Below are 6,843 nucleotides of genomic sequence, written 5' to 3'. Positions count from 1 at the left end.
CAGAATGTTGTTCTTCTCTAGTAGGTCTTCTATTGCTACATCACTTTCACTAGAATTCCCACTTTTAAATAGTCTTTTGGTGTCTACTTCTTGGTAGAGTGCATCATTTTGTTGAATTACCATACGTTTCCTTTTCTTTAAGTATTTCCTTAACCCCTCTCTTGTTGCTTCAAGTTTTTGTAGTATTATCTAGATGCCAATCATCTAATTCTCAATAGTCTTTCCTAATTTTTGTAAGCTTGCATCTCCAAGATCTAAACTCTCAAGCTATTAGAATTCTTCTAAGGGAAATTTTTTTTGATACAAATTTTTGGAATTCTTATTGGGAAATAAGATACTAAGGGGGGAGGAGGGTGAATTAGGATCTATAAAAATTTTAACTTCTTCAAACTAAATAATAGATTAATTGCATTCACTCCTAATATATCTCATATCTTAGATCATACACCATGTAATCATAAACTATAAAATAGATCTAACTATGCATCTCATCCATCAACATGAAAAGTAAATGTGAACACATAACACAAAGATTTTGGTTACCTTCAAACCCTCCAAGGTGAAGGTAAAACTTGGGTGGGGATGACACCCAAAAATCTTCACTATAGCAACAACAAAGTTCACCTATTATGGATAAAATTTTGATCACTGATGATCTACCATGTGAGGGGTCTTCTTTGTTATAATCTTTACAAAACTATTAATTCTACCTTGATTAATGAATTTAAAACTCACAATGAAGTAAGCACTCTGTTAGGAGATTTAACTAGGTTTTTTAAAACCACTCTATTAAGATATTTTCCCTAATACATTGGTTATAATGTCTTAGTACTTGATCCTTCTATTAGCACTTGATGCCATATTATGGATCTCCTATTTTCTTGTCTAAATTAATTTCCTTATCTAATTTTCTCTATTATGCCCTTCACTACTAGGTTTCTTTATTTAATCTCTATCTCTTATTATCAAATTGTGCCTTCTTTCACTCTTTCCTTAACTTTCACACTCATACATGATTATCCTTCATAGTCACATACTGATTTAGGGCATGGTTCCTTCTTCAATAGATAGTTATGGAAGGTTCTAGATCATAATCAATAATCCATAATTCATTCTTTTGCTGCTTATTCCTTCTAATTTTATGATTGGTTAATATACCTTCCTAGGGATTGATGTCCTCTGAAAAAACATGTAATCATCTCTTTAGTTGGCTCTTCAATCCATACATATCATATATAAGTCATCCAAAATGATTTGCATAAGTGTTTGTACTATTAAAAACACATATGCCAAAATTGGTTTACTCAACAATTGAATATACTGATGCTCGGTCATAACTACCATTCATATTGTCCCTCTTCTTCTATATGCTTGATAGATATTGACTCACTCATCAAAAACTATCTCTATGTTTCTCAGCATCCTTATTTTTTACTTGGCATATATTGTGACTTGGTCTACATTGGGGTGCTTGGAAACCATTGACTTTATTGACATGTAATGAAAATATAAACAAGTCCGTGTAACTTAGCCTTCATTAGGTGACTTAGTAGCAATGATGACCAACCAATGCTACCTAGAAAATAAATAAGTGTTTGTCACTAATAGGAAACAAGGATCAACATATGATATTTATGCAAGTTTCTTTCATTTCATAGTGTTCATGTCTCTACATTATCTTCTTGGATATGGTATTATGAGGTTAACTAATACAAGATTTTCTGATAAAATCTATTTCAAGACAATCATAATACTTTTATGTGGATTTTTCATTCATATTTTAGATGGAATTAGATATTTTTTAGTGATTCTCCTAATCCTATGCCTAGTCACACCCATGATCAATTAGGCCTCATACTTCTACTACCTTGCAACACCTTTGAAGTATGGTCCTGGATTTTGATATTAACCAATTCTTAAATGAGGCATCTCCTTCACCTTCTCCTAATTATCCCTTAATATCCTCCTAATTATATTCCTCATTATGTTAAATTTACCCATCACCCTTAGGAAAAATCATTTTTTCTATTTTCCCTTTATAATACTTATAACACAGGCTATAATATTATCACTAGACAAGACTATAAGGTTTTATGTCTCAGTATCCATGAACATGGTAGTCATCTTCCCATTTACATTCCTCATGGGAAAAATACATGAGGCCTTCATTATATTTCTCCTTCAAATTCTCATTCTCCTCTCCCTCCTCCATGACCTAACATTATCTCCTAATGATTCTTTAGAAGCCTTAGCACTAAGAGTCTACCACTACCTTTTGACTTCAGCTAATCTAAGATATCAACCTTACCAGTAGAATCCTACTGCTCAATTTTCATGCCCATTTTTCTATGATAATGAAGATTTACTTTGTGATTATATGGAATTAATATTTTATGCTCATTATAAATTTAAAAATGGTAAGATTTCTTAAATGCAAGATATTTTATTAATTCTTCATAAAATCACTTAGCATTTCTCCTCCCTATTGAGACCACTCTCTATTATTTTACATAATAATTTCAAGAGTGGAACAATAGGTTTTTCAATTTGTTCCTCTTCACTAAAGGGAAAATATCATATTTTCATGGGATCTATTATAGGTCCTTGACACATGTTTTCTATACTTTAATATCATTTATACAAAATTCATATTTGGTATTTGAGGAGACATGTTTTAATGTGTTATCCCTTCTTTTTCCTTTCTAGGTGTGTATTCTTTATATTATATTGATTTTTTGTATTTCTATATGCAACTTTATCTTTATATTTTACATGTTATAAAGGATATATTCTAGGAGGATTATCTTATTTTCTCCTTTTCTCTTATGAGGATATGTTATCTATTTATTGTAGTCATAACATAGTATCATTTTCTCTCTTTCATTCACTTATCTATAGGTGTGAATTACTTATGATACATTCCCATTTATGGATATGTAAAGCTTTTTTATAAATGACATGATTGTTGTTGCCTAACAATGAATTTCCATACCTTGGATTTCAATGTTTTCTATTTAATAATCATCTATAGTTTACTTCATATGTGACATTTTTTCTAGCATATTTTTTGTTTGTAATTTTATATCCTATGATGTTTCTTTCCTTCTCTTTCTCTATTGTGTTTCATTATTCTATGATACTTCTTGTTTTATATAGGGTGTTTTGTTTTGTGCATGACTAAATTATGGTCATTTCTTATAGCTCATCTTTATATCTTACAAGAATTTGTTATAAAATCTACCACAGACTTCTTTTTCTTGCCCTACATTTATGGACAAGGTTGTTTATATATTATCTATCTCTCTTTGCGTAAGGAATGACTCTCCTTAGTATACCTACATTTTTTTTTATAATCAAACATTCTTTTCCTATAAGGAATTTTTTCTTGATCATAACTCTCTCTTATATAAAAGAGGTTCATGTCTTCGATCATCACCTCTTCTTTATTTCCAAAACTATGTTCATTATAAATATTTGATCTTATTATGTTCTTTAAATATTGTCACCCTTCATCCAAGGGTCGCTATTCCACATGGAAACAAGGGGTTGAATAGATGCATTCTTGTTCTTCTTCCCTATCTTTTGTCTCAAAGATGTTATCTTTTCTATGATACTCCTCTTTGAAGGTAGATAAATTGCTAACAATATCTCTTCCCTTCAATGGTCTCTTCTCATAAGTGATATATCTTTCATTTTATCTACTTTCTTAGATTAAAGGAGTTGACGCTCTTTATGAAGTATATGGTATACATTTATGTTAAATGGTATATTCTAGTTTCTAGAAGTAGTTATCCTAGATTCTCTTCCTTATGATGTCTATAGTTACATAGTCATCATAAGGAGGGGACATACCTACACCCTCTTCATATTATAGTTTACATCTTATGCACTTTTTACTTTTATATTCTACTCCATAATAGGTATTAGTGACACTTCTCTATCCCAAGGAAACAAATTTGTATTTTACATTTTCTTCATGTCACTCCCTAACATGTATCCTCGATAGTCACTATGTCTCCCTCTATGCTTTCATGCTAGAAATATCTAATCATGAGGGATGTAATATTTTATAGTAATCTTTTCTTTCATATGTGATCTCTTATTATTTATAATATCTATTAAAACATGCCATTAGTGCATGAGACATTTCCTTAGCTAAGGTCTCTTTCACTAGCACATTTGGATTTTGATACTAATCTCTTGTTGTGTCTTTTGATTTGGTTTCTCTTTTCTTTTTTTCCCTTTTCTTTGTTTTTGTGCTCTTATGCATGGGAATGGAATTAGGATCCTAGTTTTTAGGGCTTGTGTCCTTAAACTTGGTAATATTCTATATTGTTGTAACATTGTCTCTCTTCTCCTTCTTCCTTTATTGAGGGTATGAATTTTCTCATATTACCACTAAAGTAGGGGCTAAATGTACCATCTTAAAATTGAAGTACTTCATTTTGAGACCATTTATCCCTTCTCAGTGTTGTTTTGGTCTCTCTCTCTTCCTTATAATCTTATCCCCATTTCTTGGGCATTTCCTCATCTTTTGGAATGACCCTTTAGGTGTTATTTTATCACCTTTTTTGGCCATACCTTCCTAGTAATTCATTATCTCCTAATTATTTATGCACCTTCAAGACCTCTTCTTTTGGGATTCCTTGAGAGTAGGTTAATCTACTCTAGAAGAGGTTGGCCCAAGTTGACCTCTTCCCTAAGGAATTTCAATTACGGGGCCCAAAGTTTATATGGTCTCTAAACTACTTGCTCTCACACTTGAGTAGACATACTTTATTTTCAATCCCAAAAACTAGTATATAATGAGGCTTGGCCATTTAATTTTCATCAATCAAGAATAAATCATCATAATTCTACAAGTAATCAAGAGAAATTATGCACATATTCATGAGACTTCAAATAATAATCTCGAAGCATTCCTCTACTTCAAGAATTTATTTCTTGTATTAAGCTTCTTCCTTCAAGATGATAGTGGAGTCATTCTTCAAAGGAGGGAATCCATCATTCCAAATAGTTAAAATTATTCTATATTTAATCATGGCATGTTAAATACATTCCTACTCATAAGGTTTTCACTTCTTTGATTTAGTTTTGGTTTCTTTGAGTCAAGGCTATCACATTTGCATACTTGATCACATATAAAATTCAATTGCATATATAAAGGTAATTGCGTCTTTCATTTGATATATTCAATCCTACTAAATGATAGCATTTCATTTATCATTACTTTTACACATAATTTTCAAGGTTTACTCCTCAATCTAGGGCTAGATTAAGGCAAGCCCTCATTAAATGAAAACTAAAAAAAATGAAGCTTTTTGTATACAAGAATACAATAGCAGAATTGCAACTACATATCTAGAAAACATTTGCCAAAAAATTTCTAAAGAAGTTGGGTCAAATTTTCTGTTGTGTCTTAGAAATATGGTGACTTTTTTGTAAAGTATCTAAACATATTACCTTCAAGTTGACATCTTCTTGAGGCTCTGAGAGAAATAACATTTGTAGGTTTTCTATTGTGTTTGTGAATTTGCTGTTAAAAGTTATCTTACATGTTCAAATCCATGATTTTTGGAGAAAAAGACATATATCTCTACACATTTTGAGGTAAGTAATTTATCATTAATTTCACTTTTTGGTTTAGACCTTTTTTCATATCTTAACTATGGTGCTCACATACATTTATCACCTAGATCAATCTTTCCCTTCTCATTTAATGAATTAGCTCAATTACACATTTAAATTTACATATCTTTAACTAAACCCTACATTGCATCAAATATGATTTTCTTGTGTACTTCCTTCATATAATTTGGGTTTAGCATTAGCATTCCTTTATGCCTTTGGGTTTTTCTAATCTAACTTAACTTATATTGAGTGTTATGTTTATAAGCCCCTCTTTCTCTTGTATTGGATGTTAATGTGAAGTAGAGGCCCTATCCTATTGAGCACTTGCATTTTTTCACTAAATAGAAATAATTAAAATTCATGATGATAATTTAAGTGTCATAGATATTTCAAAGAGTCTTCTATTACACTCAAGGAAAAAACATATATCAATCAATTATCAATTATTGGGAGAGAAGTTCAATGGGAAAGAAGTGAAACTAGGGTATGTGGCTATTAAGGAATAGATTGGTGACATATTTATAAATCCCTTACCAAAGGATACCTTTTAATAACTAAGAGGTATGCATGTGGTGATGGTCCCTCATTTTAGAATTGATTTATATGGGATGATATCTATTGAGTGGTCTTAATTTACTTATCTACATATAGATATGATGTTTTGGGAGCTCCTCCTAAGGGGGAGTAGTAGAGTAAATGAGTAGTTGATCAGAGATATGAAAAGGAAGATGCTATACATTTCTCATTGATGATATTATATATCTCCATCAATTCCAAAGAGGGATATTGTTAGAGATTCTTATTTGGAATTTTTGCTAGTTATGTTTGGTATTAATGTCGTATCATTGATGTTAAAATATTTGTCTATCTAATAGTGTTCATGTTGATGATCAATGTAAAAAGAGTGTCATTGAAGATACAATTTTATGTACTTGATATATAAAACATTATGGGATTATTTTTGGTAAGTCTACATGCTATGTTTTCTAACACATGTTTTTTTTGAGTTGATTCTGAGAAGTTACATAAGATTTGCTAAAGATTGATTTTTGATGGTATTTATTGAGAACAATTTTAGACATAGGTTCAATATAATCTTTGGTAAGGTTTTTTAGTGCACAAATTTGTTCTAAAATTTGGGATGCATCATGAAGATGAAAAATCACATCTATTTGTAAAATTTCATGTGAATTGGTTGATTAGGAGTCAATT

Source organism: Cupressus sempervirens, chromosome 5 (genome assembly GCF_028749045.1).
Source record: "Cupressus sempervirens isolate cs-2001-9-10 chromosome 5, ASM2874904v1, whole genome shotgun sequence".
In the NCBI taxonomy this organism is placed as follows: Eukaryota; Viridiplantae; Streptophyta; class Pinopsida; order Cupressales; family Cupressaceae; genus Cupressus; species Cupressus sempervirens.
The sequence above is the reverse complement of the archived record's forward strand: the minus strand, read 5'-3'. Positions refer to the sequence as shown.